Genomic DNA, 18905 nt, shown 5'->3' with positions numbered 1-18905 from the left:
CTAGACAGAATCCAATCATAGGGCTAGCCCCTGGAAAAGTCGGAATTTTGGACACAGAGTACATTTCTCCTTACATTGGGAGAAGATGGAAGCTGGGGATTTTTATTAATTTTCTCTTTAATGACCTGGGAGAGGAGTTCTGACTACTGTCAACTGAAACTGCAATCCATGTTCTCACTTGTCCAGGTGAATACATTATGCTGAGTTCTGTCAGCATTCCAAGACAGACTATACAGAAGCTAGTATTCTAGGTAGGCCCTGGAAGTGTTGAGTCATTGGATAAGAGGTACACCTTCTCTCCCCCAGGGAAAAGCTAGAGCTGAAGATTTCTACCTGATAATATGGCACTATATATGGGGTAACGATTGTAGCAAAAATAGTCTTACGTTTTCCTCCTGCTTTCAATGTGGGTACTTTTGCATTCCCTCAGGGTGTCACAGCCTCTTGACTCATTTCTGGATTCCTCACAAAAGGTATTTTTACATGATTGTTTTGTTACATCACTGTGTTTATGGTAGGGAAGGAGTATATATGGATTCCTACTCTGCCACTGCAATCCTTCTGACGTCACTCTGTCCAATGTTATTATTAATAATTATTTTTTCATATACTTATTGGCCGCACTTATGTCCATGGTATGCCCACTTTTTAATGGGGTTGTTTTATTCTTGTAAATTTGTTTAAGTTCCTTATAGATCCTGGATATTAGACTTTTGTAAGATACATAGTTTGTAAAACTTTTCTCCCTTTCTGTAGATTGTCTATTTACTCTGTTGATAGTTTCTCTTTTGCTGTGCAGAAGTTACTTCATTTAATTAGATCTCACTTGTCACTTTTGGTTTTTGTTGCAATTGCCTTTGGCATATTTGTCTTGAAATCTTTACCTGTGCCTATGTTTTAAATGGTACTGCCTAGGTTGTCTTCCAGGATTTTTATAGTTTTACACTAAAGTCTTCAATCCATCTTGAGTTAATTTTTGTGTATGGTGTAAGAAAGGAGTCCACTTTCAATTTTCTGTGTAGGCTAGTCAGTTTTCCCGGCACCACTTATTGAATAGATAATTTTTTTTTTTTATTATTTTGAGTTTGAGTCTGGCTCCATTACCCAGGCTGGAGTGCAGTGGCGCGATTTCAGCTCACTGCAAGCTCCACCTCCTGGGTTCACGCCATTCTCCTGCCTCAATCTCCCAAGTAGCTGGGGCTACAGGCGCCCGCCACCATACCAGGCTAATTTTTTGTATTTTTACTAGAGACGGTTTTTCACCATGTTAGCCAGAATTGTCTCAATCTCTTGACCTAGTGTTCCACCCGCCTCAGCCTCCCAAAGTGTTGGGATTACAGGTATGAGCCACCGCACCGAAATTTTTTTTAACCATTCCTTGTTTTGTCAGGTTTGTCCAAGCTCAACATTACTGATCATTAGAGAAATGTAAATCAAAACCACAATGAAATACTAACTCACACCAGTCAGAATAGTTGTTATTATAAAGCCAAAAAATGACAGATACTGGTGAGGTTGCAGAGAAAAAAGGAACATTTTACACTGTTAGTGAGAGTGTAAATTGTTCAACCATTGTGAAAGACAGTGTGGTGCTTCCTCAAAGATCTAGAGGCAAAAATACCATTCGACTCAGCAATCTCATTACTGGGTATGTACCCAAAGGAATACAAATCATTCTATTATAAAGATACATGCACACATATGTTCATTTCAGCACTATTCACAATAGCAAAGACCTAACATCAATCTAAATGCCCATCAATGAGAGACTGGATAAAGAAAATGTGATACATATACACCATGGAATACTATGCAGCTATAAAAATGAACAAGATCATGTCCTTTGCAGGGGCATGGAGGGATCTGGAAGCCATTATATTTAGCAAGCTAACACAGGAACAGAAAACTAGGTGCTGTCTGTTCTCACTTATAAATGGGAGCTCAATGAAGAGAACGCATGGACACATAGAGGAGACAAACACACACTGAAGCCTTTTGAAGAGTGGTGGTTGAGAGGAAGGAGAGGATCAGGAAAAATAACTAACGGATACTAGGTATAATCCCTGGGTAATGAAATGATCTTTACAACAAACCCCATGGCACACATTTACCTATGTAACAAACAAGCACATCCTGCACATGTACCCCTAAACTTAAAATAAAAGTTAAAAACATTATTATTATATTTTAGAGACAGAGTCTTACTCAGTTCCTCAGGCTAACATGTAGTGGCATGATTACAGCTCACTACAGCCTTAAACTCCTGGGATCAAGTGATCCTCTTGCCACAGACTCCCAGGTAGCCAAGACTACAGGTGCACACCACCACACATGTGGCATTTTGTTTTGTTTTGTTTTGTTTTTTAGAGACAGGGTCTTGCGACGTGGCCCAGGCTGGCCCTGAAATTTTGACTTCAAGTGATTCTCCCTCTTGGCCTCTCAAAGTGCTGGGATTATAGGCATGAGCCACCATGCTCTACCCAAATATTGTTTTTGAAGAAATCAATTGGAAGATGTAAAACCTTAGCTACTACAGATATTGCCACCTATGGTTACATGTTTTAGCAAAACATGATTATTCAGGTTATGAATATAAAGTTAAATTAAAGGAAAACTAAATCTAGAATATCTTATCAAAAATATAAAACACTGGACATTGCTTAATTGGCAAAATTTATGAATAAAGAATGTAGAGTTATTTGAGATCAATAACTGTATTAATATTGTAGACTTAATGAAATTAAACAGAATTACATTATATTTGCAACTACTACCTAGTAGTCAACTATGAAAACCACAATATTTAACAAATCTAATAAAATATGAGAATTAGTTCTTTAATCAAAATAATTCAGTAAAAATACCACTTGGATTTAATAAAATTCAGCTTTTTTTTTTTTAACTGATTTTAGTTAATCTGTAGCACTAAAAATATGCATTTAAATATTATTGGAAAAGAGGCATAGGTTTTAAATATTATTGAATAATAATCCATGTAAAAGAAATAATCAGAGTTATTTTCAGCTGACTGGTATTTGAATGTCAGAATCATGAATAAATTAAGTATTATACAGTTCATACTTTTATAGACAGGGAAAATGTAGTGCAAAGAATTCAGTTTATGGTGACATAAACATATCTGGTACCTGAGTCTCATAACAGCCAGTAAATTTGCTCTATCATTGCATGCAGCCTTTATAAGAATAATGTACTACTTTAGAAAATAGCAGTAAATAATTTTCCATTGTTTAAAGAGTTTATTTAGCATTACTAAAGTCATTTTTCATATTAATAATTCTCCTAATTTTAAATTTATATGAATTTACAAATTGCATATCCCACTGAGCTGTTCAAAAGAAAGATATTCTCTAATTATAAGAAATGACTCATCTCAAAAAACTGCTTTATTCTGCATATAGTAATTATTTTTAGAAGGCACTTTGACAAGAAATTCAAACAGATAGTCATATAAATCCTATTCCTAAATATCTATTTTTCTATTCTAAGACTATGAATCTTGTTTGTATTTTTTCTTTTTTAATCCTGCTCCTTCCATAAGTACTATATTTATTTTACTTCATTCAGTCATTTTTATTAATCTACCATATTTTTAACACTTTATTTTTATCAGCTTTCATATTTGATATATAAAATCTACATTTATTTAATTTGTAAAATCTGATGAATTTGGACAAATGCAAACATCCAGGATACCATATATACACCACAATCAAGGTAGTAGATATACCCAATACCTCCCAAAGTATGCTTTTGTCTCATTTTCTATGTGTGTGTGTACTAAGAACACTTAACAGTAGGTTAACTCTCTTAACAAATGTCGAAGTGACCATGCTGTGTTATAAGCTGTAGACATTGTGCTGTCAGACAGATCTCTATAACTTATTCATCCAGCATAACTGAAACTTTATAGCCTTTGAATAACAATTCTTCATTTTTCCTAGATTCCAAACCCCGGAAACCACTGTTGTACTCTCTGCTTCTATGAGTTTGACACTTACAGACACCTCATGTAATTGGAATACTGCAGATTTGCCCTTCTGTGACTGGCTTGTTTTATTTAGCAAGTGTTCTCCAGATTCATCCGTGTTGTCACAAAAGGCAGGAATTCCATCTTTTTAAAAACTGAATGGTGTTTTAAAAATACCATAAGTATTCAGAAATATTAATATATGTAATTAATCATTTAATATAAACATAAATTTGATATGTTCTTCATCAGTGAGGTTTTTCTCTTCTATTGTCAATTATTTTCCAGGACATAAATGGCTGGAAACACATAAAAAGATAGAATTGAAGATAACTTCATTTTAAGTAACTTTGATGGACATCAGAATATCTGCATTTATTTTGTGACTTAAAATTTATTATAATTACATTACTTTTCCACAGAATTCACAGATTTCCATGTATGTATGTAAATATACACATATATATGTGTAGTATCTTTCTCATTTTTGCCATAAATTGTTTTCTATTTTTTTCTTGCTTGTTTCCACAACACTGACTCCTGTTATATAACATGCATGTTTTAGTGTGAGAAACTGTTTACTCAACTGCAGCATCTCAATGTTTATTTTAGCCATATGATTTCCGCTGTCTTTTGCTCTGATTTGATTGTGATATACTATTTCCTTTATTTAGGGTATATATGGTATCCCTTCTGCTTATTAATAAAACCATATCTTTTGTTCTCTACCTACCTTGCCTATCCTGCTTAATGCAGAATATAACCATTATGTACATTATAAATGCAAGTAGAGAAACCCCCAACAATACCTTTATTTTTTTGAGTGTATACAGACCAGCGTAGCCCCACTCTGATTTATCTGCCATATTAGATGATCAGATATTATAGTAGGTCTAACTGTTGGAACCCCTATCTGAAATTACTTGGTCGATATGACAAATAACCCAATGACCACACTGCACACCTAGGCTCACTGGACTAAAATGTGGACTCTGGCAACAATTTAGAATGAATATGTTACTTTACCAAACACTGTACTCCACCACTACTTACTGTTTTTAACTCTTTTTGTGGTTTTACACTTTCTACAAGTTTCATATATTCTTTTAATTTTTCTGCCTTTTATGACTTTTATTCAGATGATTTTCTATGTTTCTTATCATTATTTTTACTTGGACAGTCATAGTTTGTACGATCAAATCCTCTATATTAATTTTCACCCATTAGCTTTACATTGAATAGGTGGGCCATGTAGCAAGTAAGCAGAAAACAATTTTATTTGTCTCTTACCATGAGACACAGTAATTATTCACTCCTTTGTTGACATTTAAAGAGGACCCTATGATTTTTCTGGTTATAAAGTTCTACCCAATTTAGTTTCAGTAATTGCCTCACTTTAGCAATTAAAATATTCAGGGCAGTTCAACAGTTAAATCTCTGAACATGGTTTAACATTTTGCCCTTCCCTGACTTGGAATGTTTCAGGTTGAAAACTCTGTAATGGGAGTATGATTTCAATTTCTCGACTACATCATTCATTCTCCTTAAGATTCTTCTTCTCCCTTCAAATTTCAGCTTGCTAGAGCAGGTTAGGGTTGCACTGCATAAATATTAGTATGAAGAAAGAGTGAGAGCATAAAATGTTTTACTGATTGACACACACTCCTTGTGTGGAGATTTCTCCTTTAAGGAACTAATATATTGCACAATAAATACTTTAGTATTTGTTTATTGATGTCTTCCCACCTCAGCCTCTTAACATAAATAATCTTATATACATATACTATAAATATAATAAAATTCTATTTGTATATATTTATATATACATAGTATAACAACATAAATATAACACTATAATGTCAACTATGAGAGCAGTGCATGTTGTCAGTAATGTTCACTATTTTATCATGAGTACATAGGCAAGTGCCTACTTATGCTAAATATCTGTTAATAATAAATGTTCAATGGAGGAATAGGCATATTTTTAATATAGATGTAAAACTATAATAAATGAGATTGAAATTAGTTATGCATTGACTTACAATCCTACACACGCATTTTTTTGTGTGTATTTTATTTCTTATAGGACAATATCAGAATAACACAAACTCATATAGTGTTGCGTTTCCATGGATACAGACTCTCTAAATAGAAAAGACATTGTAGTTTTAACTACTTGTTTTTGGCAAGATCAAAGATAAGGTATTCTTCAGACACTCATTGGGGACACATATATCTAGCATAAAAGTAAAGCTCAAATTTTGCTCAATATTTTTAAATGTTTGCATTCATCAAATACTGAAACTTACAAAGCTAAAAATTCAATTATGATTGATCTGCAAAGTATGCTTATGTCTTTCTGTACAAGATTTTCCTTGGTTTGTTAATAAGATATGTGGAGATAAATTTAATAATCAATTTAATGAGTTTGTTTCTCAAATCCTTAAAAGTAACCTTCATTTTGAGATTTTCTTAGGAATAGACGATCCCAACCAATTTATATTATTTTTAAATATTCAGTGTTTAGTAGTATAAATTGTATATTTTCACTGAAATACAAAGTTGAATTAAGAGTTTATCCTCCTCAATATTTATTTTACTGCTATGCTATGAAAGGCTATGCATTTTTCCAACGTATTTAAAACATGAAAATAAAGCAGAAACAGCACACTGTATTCATGAGGGAATGCTTTATTTCTAAGAGTTATCTCAAGCTATTTTCTTTAAGAGATCACAGTATATTGTAGTTTTACAGATGAATAATGTGCAACAGCAAACTCACCCAAGAGTAATTCAGCATGTCATTTAAAAAAATGTGAATTGCCATCTTGTCTCCTATTGTTCCAATCCAGTCCTGATCCTTTATACAAAGCAGAGTTGTTCATTCATTTATTCACTAAATGCTTATTGAGTACCTGCTGGGTTAAAAATTTGGATAAAATATATGTAGAAGTTACTGTTCTGGAAAGATGCATAATAAAATGTCTCCCTTCATGATTTTATTTGGACGCTCAGTAAAATATTAGAAAGTGGTAGTGTGCCCCAGAAATGACTCTTAATGGAATACTTTTTAACTGTTTGGTGCTCAACAAAGTTGAATTAACTTATGGTCACCATGGTTACACTACTAATATGGCACTTCACAAAACGCTTGATATAGCACTTACAAAAGTTATGATTATACTACTACTATATATCTAATATTATAACATACTCCTATGGTCTAAATATTTGTGTACCCCCAAAATTCTTTGGTCAAAATGTAATCCTCAATGCAATAATATTGAGAGACAAGGCCTTTAGAAGGTGATTAGGTCACGGGATGGAGTCCTCATGAACGAGATGAGTTCCCATATAAAAGTGGTACCGGGAAGCTTATTCCCCTTTCTACCATGAGAGAACAGAGCAGGAAGGCACTATCTGTGAAGCAGTGAGTGAACATTCATCAGACACAGAACCTGATGGGACCTTCATCTTGAACTTTCTGGCCTCTAAAACTGTAAGAAAAAAATTTGTAAGCCACCCAGTTTAATGTATCTTAATGCAATCTGAATGGACTAAGATAATATCTAATACCACATGAGCTTACAAAAGTTATTAGATCTGAGCATAGTTTTTGTGATATAATAAAGTGGATTTAATGATGATTACTTTGACATTTTTTTAAACCATGAAAGAGGTAACATATAGAAACACATATGTATCTAGGACGTAGTGAACAAAGCAGACTCAAATTTGTGCTCTAGATATGTGATCCTGAGGATTTTCATTACCCTTCCTATACTTTAGACATTTTCTAAAATAGCTATGATACAGGTTATTTTATTTTCAAGCACTAAATAAAATTATTTGTAACGGAAATTCTCAGTTAATTTGCCAATATTAAAATAAAGAACATCTGCTTGTGAAAGCTGTGAAAGAAGTAGAAAAATAAAATACATAAAGCGAAAAAAGTTAGTACAATATATATAACCAATAAAATATTAATATTCAGAATTTATAAAACATTATTTAAGTAATTACTAAAAATACATAAAACCCAAAATAGAAATGGACAAAGAACTTTTATATTCATCTCATAAAATTTAAATGGTCAACAAATCATTGATATAAACAAAAATGGTTTCAATTCCATCAGTAATCAGGAAAGGCAAATACATATAGCAATTTGAGGAATGATTAGACAATTACAGAGAAACAACTGAAATGTCTGACAATAGTTTCAGAAGGAATGGCACCAGCTCCTCTTTGTGCCTCTGGTAGAATTCGGCTGTGAATCCGTCTGGTCCTGGACTTGTTTTGGTTGGTAGGCTATTAATTACTGACTCAATTTCAAGGTGCAGCACACCAACATGACACATGTATACATATGTAACAAACCTGCATGTTGTGCACATGTACCCTAGAACTTAAAGTATAAAAAAAAAAAAACAAAACTTATTATTGGTCTGTTCAGGGATTCGACTTCTCCTGGTTTAGACACGGGAGAGTATAAGTGTCCAGGAATTTATCCAGTTCTTCTAAATTTTCTAGTTTATTTGCGTGGAGGTGTTTATAGTATTCTCTGATGGTAGTTTGTATTTCTGTGGGATCAGTGGTGATATCCCCTTTATAATTTTTTTATTGTGTCTATTTGATTCTTCTCTCTTTTCTTCTTCATTAGTCTGGATAGTGGTCTATTTTGTTGCTCTTTTCAAAAAAACAGCTCCTTGATTCATTAATTTTTTGAAGGACATTTTTGTATCTCTGTCTCCTTCAGTTCTGCTCTGATCTTAGTTATTTCTTGTCTTCTGCTAGTTTTTGAATTTGTTTGCTGTTGCTTCTCTAGTTCTTATAATTTTGATGTTAGGAAATCAATTTTAGATCTTTCCTGCTTTTTCTTGTGGGCATTTAGTACTATAAATTTCCCTCTAAATATTGCTTTAAATGTGTCCCAGAGATTCTGGTACGTTGTGTCATTGTTCTCATTGGTTTCAAAGAACACTCTTGTTTCTGCTTTCATTTCATTATTTACCCAGCAGTCATTTGAGAGCAGGTTGTTCAGTTTCCATGTAGTTCAGTTTCCATGTAGTTGTGTGGTTTGGAGTGAATTTATTAATTCTGAGTTCTAATTTGATTGCACTATGGTCTGAGAGACTGTTATGATTTCTATTCTTTGCATTTACTGAGGAGTGTTTTACTTCCAATTATGTGGTCAATTTTAGAATAAGTGTAATGAGGTGCTGAGAATAATGTATATTCTGTTGATTTGGGGTAGAGAGTTCTGTAGATGTCTATTAGGTCCACTTGGTCCAGAGCTCAGTTCAAGTCCTGAATATCTTTGTTAACTTTCTGTCTCGTTGATCTGTCTAATATTGGCAGTAGGGTGTTAAAATCTCCCACTATTATTGTGTGGCAGTCTAAGTCTCTTTGTAGGTCTCTAAGAACTTGCTTTATGAATCTGGGTGCTCCAGTATTGGGTGCATATCTACTTAGGATAGTTAGCTCTTCTTGCTGCATTGATACCTTTACCATTATGTAATGCGCTTCTTTGTCTCTTTTGATCTTTGTTGGTTTAAAGTCTGTTTTTATCAGAGATTAGGATTGCGACTCCAGCTTTTCTGCTTTCCATTTGCTTGGTAAATATTCCTCCATCTCATGCCAGTTAGAATGGCGATCATCAAGTCAGGAAACAACTGATGTTGGAGAGAATGTGGAGAAATAGGAATGTTTTTATGGTGTTGGTGGGAGTGTAAATTAGTTCAACCCTTGTGGAAGACAGTGTGGCAATTTCTCAAGGAACTAGAACTGGAAATATCATTTGACCCAGCAATCCCATTACTGGGTGTACACCCAGAGGATTATACATCATTCTACTATAAAGACACATGCACACATATGTTTATGGTGGTGCTATTCACAATAGCAAAGACTTGGAACTGACCCAAATGTCCATCAATGACAGACTGGATAAAGAAAATGTGGCACATATACACCATGGAATACTACACAGCCATAAAAAAGAATGAGTTTGTGTCCTTTGCAGGCACATGGATGAAGCTGGGAACCATCATTCTCAGCAAACTATCACAAGAACGGAAAATCAAACACTGCATGTTCTCACTCATAAATGGGAGTTGAGCAATGAGAACACATGGGCACAGGGAGGGGAACATCACACACTGGGGCCTATTGGGGGGTGGGGGACTAGAAGAGGGATAGCATTAGGAGAAATACCTAATGTAGGTGATGGTTTGATGGGTTCAGCAAACTACCAAGGCATGTGTATACCTATGTAATAAAATTGCACATCCTGCACACGTGCCCCAGAACTTAAAGTATAATTTAAAACAAAAATAAAAATGAGCAAAGGATCAAAATAGACATTTCTTAAGAAATACTAATGGCCAACAGATATATATGAAAAAATGCCCAATATGTCTAAACATCACCAAAAAGCCAATTAAAAACCACAATGAGAAAAAAAAGAAATGTCTAATACTATTATAAAAAGTTAACTCTATTTCAATTTTATATAGTAATGTAAACTAGGAAAAACATTCCCTTATATTAAAATCAAATAAACTTATAATGCATGACCCCGAAATTGCATTTCTGTATCCATAAACCCAAATAATTTGCTCACATATGTACATGGATACACATAAAAGAATATTCAAAGCAGCATCATATATCCTGTAGTGGAAACCAGCTGTCTATCAGAAGTGGAATGGCTGATTAAATTGTGGTGTACTCAAACAATAAAATGTTACACAGCCAAAAAAAAAAAAAAAAAAAGGCTGGGGGCGGTGGCTCAAGCCTGTAATCCCAGCACTTTGGGAGGCCGAGACGGGTGGATCACGAGGTCAGGAGATCGAGACCATCCTGGCTAACACGGTGAAACCCCGTCTCTACTAAAAAAATACAAAAAACACTAGCCGGGCATGGTGGCAGACACCTGTAGTCCCAACTACCCAGCTACTTGGGAGGCTGAGGCAGGAGAATGGTGTGAACCCGGGAGGCGGAGCTTGCAGTGAGCTGAGATCCGGCCACTGCACTCCAGCCTGGGAGACAGAGTGAGACTCCAACTCAAAAAAAAAAAAAAAAACCAGGAGTAAAGCAGAGTTTGTTACAACATGTGGACAATGCTAACAGAAAAATAAAATATTAAAACAGCAAGACAAAAATACATGTAATTTAATGTACATAAAATGTGAAAAAGTGTAAATTAAACCATTCTATTTAAGAAATTTAAGAATGTATACATAGATGATAAAATTAAACAGAAAGACAAGCATATGATTGTCATCAAATTCAAGATATTGATTATCTCTTGATGGAAGAGGTCATGTTTACCAAAGAGATGGTGATGGCTTCTGACAATGTTTTATTTCCTGACCTCAGTGGTGGACATATGAATGTTTTTTATTTGTTTGGTGTATTATACATTTTAATGTTATATACCTTTATGTATGTGTGTTATATTTCAAAATAAATAAACATGTTTATAATCTGATGCAAAAAAAGAATCTTCCTTTTGACTGTCTGAAGATCTTAAAATCCTTCTAGTTAAGTAGTATTTCATCTCCTTTTGTCTCTGATAACATAGCCCACACCCAAACTTTTCACCTGCAGTTAGTAGCTGTTCCACTACTCTTGCTTGCATTCATCAAGACCTCCCCTGACTATCTCTTGGATATTTGAACAAGCCAACTCTTTCCTTGTATTTAATAGCATCCTTTATCCTGTTTCTTAATAAATATTGACTAACTTCAAGTCTAACTTAATTATCATGAAACTTGTGAAGTACAACATCTCTAATTTTAGATATATACATATATCTGTTTTAATATTCAGAAAGGTCTGTTGTTAATTACGTATTTACATCTTCTCAACCTATTAAATTAAAAAGATTCGTACCAAGAACTATATTTTAATCATTATTCCCTAAGGCTAATTTGTACCTGCATTTCTTGGCTATGGGTCAAAAAAATCTCCCTTTTAAAATCTAAAGTCTCTAGCCCAGTAAAGATAGTTTTCTTTATTATGAAAACAATAGCTTTTTCACAAAATAGGTCAGCATTGATGTACAACTTTCTATAAGACAGCTAGCTACCTATCTACCATACAGGAAGATGAGGCCTGGGTATGTAAGTCCTTGATCCAAATTAGAGCCATTTACCTCTGGTATAACCAAGCAAGTTACATTCATTTTGTGATTCAGAACCATTCAAACTATTGACAATTTCCAACTTAAGTCAGAGAATTAAAAGAATGCAAATGATTTAGATATTATATGTGTTCTGAGTTTAAGAAAATACAGATAATGTGAAACTGATTGCCACTCTCATTCAGTATTTTCAAATTTGAATCACAGGATAGAGGGATGAAAATATTGTCCTAGTCAGACAGTAGAGGAATTTCTAAGTCTGGCAGACTCTAAAATACCAGCACGTCTTCATCTAAGCATCACTAAATACCCATTAAATGAATGAATGCTTGCATACATCAGAAAATTAAAAAGAAGGGAGAAGGAATTTCAACGGATATTCACAAGTTTTAAAGATAAATTTTAGTTTTCCGTCTTGAAAAAAAGTGTTTTCTTAATATTAGAAAGCAGATAACAAAAAACAAAGGGGGAAGGAAGTGACATGAAAGGACAAGCAATGCTTGTAACCATAATGTGACCTTAACGGTTCAGGGTGACAGAGATAATTTCATACATTCAGGAGCAGGTGCTGATGAGCTACGTATTAAATGCTAATGAGCAATGTATTAAAGACAGTTGAGGAAGCCTACACCAAACTTCATCAACAACTGGCTTGCTCTAACCAAAACCTTATATTCTTTAGGTAATATTTTAAAACAAAACAAAAATAGAATAAAACAAAAAAAAATTTAGATGAGGTTTACATAAGGTTTGCACAGGTTTTTATAAACATTTTATGTAAGGTTATCTTTTAGATAAATGATATTTTATGAGGTTGAGAAAACAGAAATATCTAATACAAAATAATTACTAAAATGTTCTGTGTAAAGTTGTAGCTAGTTCTATTTCGTTATGAATTTCTAAATCAATCAATAAATGTATACTCATAATCATGTATCTAGTATATTTCCCAACATAGAAAGAGTTTGCTTTGAAACTTAACCAACAAAATTTTAGGCTGAGGCATTCAAATATGAATTTTAAACTCAAAGTATGAATAATGGTTTATTCCAAACCTGTTTATGTAGAATTATCTAAAGTGTTTATTAAGGCCTCGTGCAATGAGCTACATCTTGAGAAACTCTGCCATACTAGGTTACTTATTTCTCTAATGAATTTTCATCTTGCAGCTTGTTTTAAAATGCACACTCCGTGCCAGTTCCATTGCCAAGTATTATTAAGGCTTGTTATTTTAAATAAACTGTTCAGATTTTTTCACCTGTACAAATCTATTACAAACATATTGTGCAACAGATGTATTTCAAATTCTTGCATTTAAGTGGGCAGATAATAATTTATAATTATTGCAGAAAAGCATACGGATTTTTAAAAAGTGAAAATATAGACATTCCAAGTGAATTACTTGTGTATTTATACATGTTCTTGTGAACATCATTATTTTTTCCCTCTCCTTTAGATCATTTACATTGCCATTAAAAAATCTTGTTTCTCCACTCACTTATTTCAAGCAATTACTTCCACTCCATTCTCTTCTCTTCTTCTTCTTCTTTTTTTTTTTTTTTCTGCATTACTCTTTTAAAGGGTTGCTATAATGCCTGTCTGCACTTGTTCTTCCCATTGACTCCCCTGCAATAAAAAATTTGCTTCCTTCAATTCAGTGACATTGTGTATATATGTCTTAATTTGACTTCCACATAAGAAAATTTTATGGGTAATTTATTCTCACAATATATCATCAGCATTTGATACTCTTTGTAATTACATTCTTTTAGAAATCTGTCTTTAGAATCCATGAAGATTTCTTGTTCATGTCCTTCACAGGACATCACTTTCAACCATTTTGCTGGTTATTTCTCAAAATGATGGGAAGGCTCAAGGGTAAGCCTTCAAACTCTTATCTTCATTTTCTCCACTCAATTGCCTTTGCTCAATTTAGAAATGATCTCATCAGTTGTGTGCTTTTATTTACCATGTTTATGCTGATAGTTCCAAAATTTGTATATTTGTTGTTATCTAATCATCAAATATTTTTGTGTATTAGGCATTACAAAGTAAATGTGTCTAAAAATAAACTCCATTTCCACATGCCCCTACATCCTGCAAATCTCATATAGTTCATCTTAGTAAGCAGATTTCTCCTTATATATATGAAAGACAAAAATATTCAAAGCTATACTTTACTTTTATTTAAAATTATCATTCTTCCTTGCATTTAATACATCAGCAAATCATCCTGGATTCATCTATAAAATGAATCAAAAATTCAAGTTTCTTACATTTATCCATGCTAAATACTAGGTTTTTAATATTCAGCAACTTGATTCCATGTTCTCCATGCCATTTTCTAAATGCATACGATGGACCTCACAATCGCTGTGATACAAGCCTCCTATATCAGTTTTAGCTGTTTTTGGAGGATGAGCCTATCTTTTCTGGTATCTGCTAAACTCTACACAGATGATTTTTGCCTGTGTTGCCTTAATTATGTTTTGTTGTTGGACTATCTTACAAATGGATCAGACTCTCCAAAATGTCAAAATTAAATTATTTTCATATGACGCTATTAAGAAAAATAAATACAGAGAATGTGATTTTGATTTTTTATCCTAGAGCAATAGTTTGATATGCCAATCATTACATAACTTGGAAAATAAATAATAATTTGACAACATTTTACCTTGGTATTTGGCATTTCTCTTTCTTTTATTTACTTCCCAAATTCCCTTTCTTGGTTCTCTAAATTTATCATTTGATTGCTTTATTTTGAATATTTCTCACAGATATACATACATATATATGTGTGTGTGTGTGTGTGTGTGTGTGTGTGTGTGTGTGTGTATATATATGGCTTAACTCCCCCCAAAAAAAAATTGTAGTAAAAAATTGCCTCATTTTTACCATTTAATTTTTGTAACTCCCTAATTAGCTAAATAATCTAGATAATTTCAGATCCCTTAAAATTAGCTACTTTCGAGTTTGAAATTTTAATTTATAGTTTGATTAAATTTATAAATGTTATTTTATTTGAAATCAAGTTTAACTTACTGCACTTCAGTCACTTAAATATTAATACTTCTGTTCTAAAAGACTCTACTTTTATTAACTTGAACATTAGAAATAAAGATATTGCTGAGAAAGGAAGGATATGAATTAGAAACTTTCTTTTCCATAGCCCAACCAAATATTACCAGTTTGTGGTTTTTGTAACAAGTTAAATGAACAGGAGTGGAAACTACATTAAGGAGGAATTCTATGAAATATGAACGTGTGAATAGCAGAAAATGCTGTTTTGTGGTCCAGATTGCTTAATATCATGTCACTGTTGGAGAAATGGGGTTTTTAATTTCTATGGACAACAAATTGTGGTTAAGACATTTAATACTTAAGTTAACTCATATTTTATTGTCATATTTATAATTTGCAATTTTGGATAATTAGGAAATAGCACCATGGACAGTGCTTCAGACTTTACATAGTGAATATCACCATTGTTGAGCAAGCATATTTTTATACCTTGGAGTGTTGCATAAGTATCACAAAATGGTACCTTGTGACTTAAACAAATGAACACTTTTTTTTACAATTATGGACACAAGAAATCCAAGGTCAAAGTGTCAACATGTTTGGTTTCTTTTTGGGCTGTGAAAGAGAATATGTCTTATGTCTATCTTCTAGCTTCTGATTTTCTGGAAATCTTTGGTGTTCCCTGGCTTACTGATGTATAACACTAATCTCTGCCTTCAAGTTTACATAGTGTTTTCCCTGTATGTGTGTTTCCATACCCAAATGTCCACTTCTTCTGTAATAGTCTTCTGTAGTATGTCAGTAGTGTTGTATTACATGCACTACAGTATAACTTCATCATAACTAATTACATCTAAATCACCTTCATTTCCAAATAAGATCATGTTCTAAGGCTTTGTGAGTTAAGCCTTTAACATATGAATTTTGGAAGGATGTAATTTGTAATTGTAATTTAGTAAGTCACCTTTATTGGGATATGGCATGACCAGATATTTGCTTATCCTTTATTTCTGGTCTATGTGGGTGTTTCTGGATGAGATTAACTTTAGAATCAGTAGACTGAGTAAAGCAGATTGAGTAGATATTTTCCTTTCTTACTAAAAGAATGGTTATATAAAGACTTCATGTCTGGAGCTTCCACAGTAGTCTTAAAATCATAAAAGGAAATAGTATAGCCACACTGAAAATGCAAATATGAAAATTACACATATCTTTGAGGATGCTGTTAAATTGCTGAAAAATTTCCTAGAATCACGTTTTAATGCTCCTGTATGTCATAGGATAAAGGTCCTTAGTATTTTAGCTGAATTTAATTTGAAAAATACATCTGTACATAGAATAATGCCAGGTTTAATCCTGCCTTATTTATTTATAATGCATAGCATAATTTATTTGGAGATTAAAGTAGAGGATAGAAACATGTATGATTAATGAATATTATTTACACACTTAAGTCATTTAACAATAGCTATAAACTTTTCCTCACAGTTACTTTTCCTTTTAAAATTAGTATCATTACACAGATCTTGTCTCTACAAAATAATCAAATGGTGTTAAGAAATATTAAGTATTTTTAACAAAAGAAAATAAAATTATGTTGAGAGTTTTGTTTAGAATGCAGTTTATTCTTCACGTAGACACAAAGTAGACTTGTAATTTAATAATATCATACTACTAATTCTGGAAATAAGTGTTGAATATAAAATAAATCATGTAGCAAAAAATGTCAAGTAAATAAGCTTGGAATAAATAACAGTTTCAGGTTAAATTAATAGCTTGGTAAACACTTCCAAATTAGAAACAACCAAAACTATAGTCCTTGCAAGAAGACATCAGAACAATGTTTAGTGATCTTGGAAAAAGGATATAAAAGAAATAAGACAAAACTACATTATCTTTTAAATACCTATAACAAAATCTATAAAGATATAGATACACAGTAAAATCTATAAATATCTAAGATAAGCAAGAATTTACCTTTTATGTTTTTTAAGTTATATTTTGTATACCCAAGAAATAATTTAGTCAATCTATGTATGAGAAATGGTTAATTTCTATTTCATATCAAAATGACAAGTGGTTATACTTTAAAAAATGCCCGCACAATGCACTACTAACCACATTACCTTCATCGCATTAAAATATATATGTCCTAAACTGTATGCGATTGCATAACACAATAGTCTTACAGAACTTAATTGTACTACATACTTCTACAATAAATTTGAACCATTTAAATAAACAAAATAAAAATATTATTTTTATTATCTTTTTAGTTGATATTTTTGAGTACCAACAGATACTTTATGACTGTCTGATATTTCTAGAGGTACATAACATGTGTTCTAATAAAGCTCAAAATTCTTCATAGATTATTGTATTCATGTTAATTGAAGAATCTTCTTACAATCACTCAGTTTCTTAAATATCCAAAATTGTAAATATCTTATTACAACTGCAGCAAAACTAAAGCTCATAAAGAAGAGCTACATGTATTCATTCTTTCAACATAATTTTTCTAAACCATGTTATTAATTGGTAGTCATTAATTTAAAAGTAAAGCTAGAATAAAAGATTTATTTTGTAGCCAAGTATATACATGAAAATTCTGTCTTGAAGGAAGTGTTTATGTTTTAAAATTTAATCTTTATTACTAATCAGGTAAAATATGAGGTCAACAGATTGGGAGTTGATTGCCATCGAAAAAATAGTTTGTTACTCACAGTTCCCAGGGATTGAAGACTCAGACTACTACATCATGCCCAACCACATAAGGAAGCACCAGGATGAGTCAGGAAGCACAAGGAACAAGAAGAGAACACAGGCAAGGACCTTTATTAAGGTTTCAATGGGAAGAAACAGACGAGACAAGGCAAGCAGCTTTGGGATGGGCTAGTTTGAAGAACTTGAGTAGGCTCTGATGTATATGGGTTTTTCCCTAGTGGTCTGGTACTGGGTGCTGGCATGATTAGTACAGAAGAATAGCAAGAGGAATGGGGTGTAAAACCTCTGTAAAGGAGGCAGTTGGGGAAGTATAGGTTCTAATGGGTTATTTTCCATATGAAAGGTATACAAAGCGGAGTCATTATTTGCTGTGTCTCAGAATTAGCCAGTCATGGAAGGGGCAGTCCTTTCTGCAAGACCCAGTGTCAAAACATTAGAAACACATGGTTAAGGGTGTGTTTAGTTGTTTGTTTGTTTATTGTTTTCACTACACAGCCACATATAATGTCTCTGTTTTTGACAATTGAAATAATAAGATATAATATTTTTTAAATGATTAATTCTAATGAATTATATTTTAGAGTTGCTTAGATTATCGTGAAAAGTTATCTATAATTAAATAATCTGTGTGTGCTGTTAAACGTATTTAATTTTAAAGCTTCTAATGAATTTATTACTTTATTTCTTTTCTTTCTTTTTTTTTTTTTTTTTTTTTTTTTTTTTTTTTTTTGAGACAGGGTACATTCTCTCACCCAGGCTGAAGTGTAGTAACATGAACATGGCTCACTAGAACCTCCTGAGGATCCCTCCTGCCTCAACTTACCAAATAACTGGAACTACAGGTATGTGCTGTCATGCCGAGCTAACTTCTTAAATTTTCTGTAAAGAGGTGGTTTCACCATGTTGCTCAGGCTGGTCGTGAGCTCTTGGGCTCAAATGTTCCTCCTACCTTGGCCTTCCAAAGTGCTAGGATTAGAAGAGTGATCCAGTTGTAGTAATGAGAAGGTCAAATTTAGTGGT

This window comes from Macaca fascicularis, chromosome 5 (assembly GCF_037993035.2).
Source record: "Macaca fascicularis isolate 582-1 chromosome 5, T2T-MFA8v1.1".
Taxonomy (NCBI): domain Eukaryota; kingdom Metazoa; phylum Chordata; class Mammalia; order Primates; family Cercopithecidae; genus Macaca; species Macaca fascicularis.
This window is presented reverse-complemented; position numbering follows the sequence as displayed.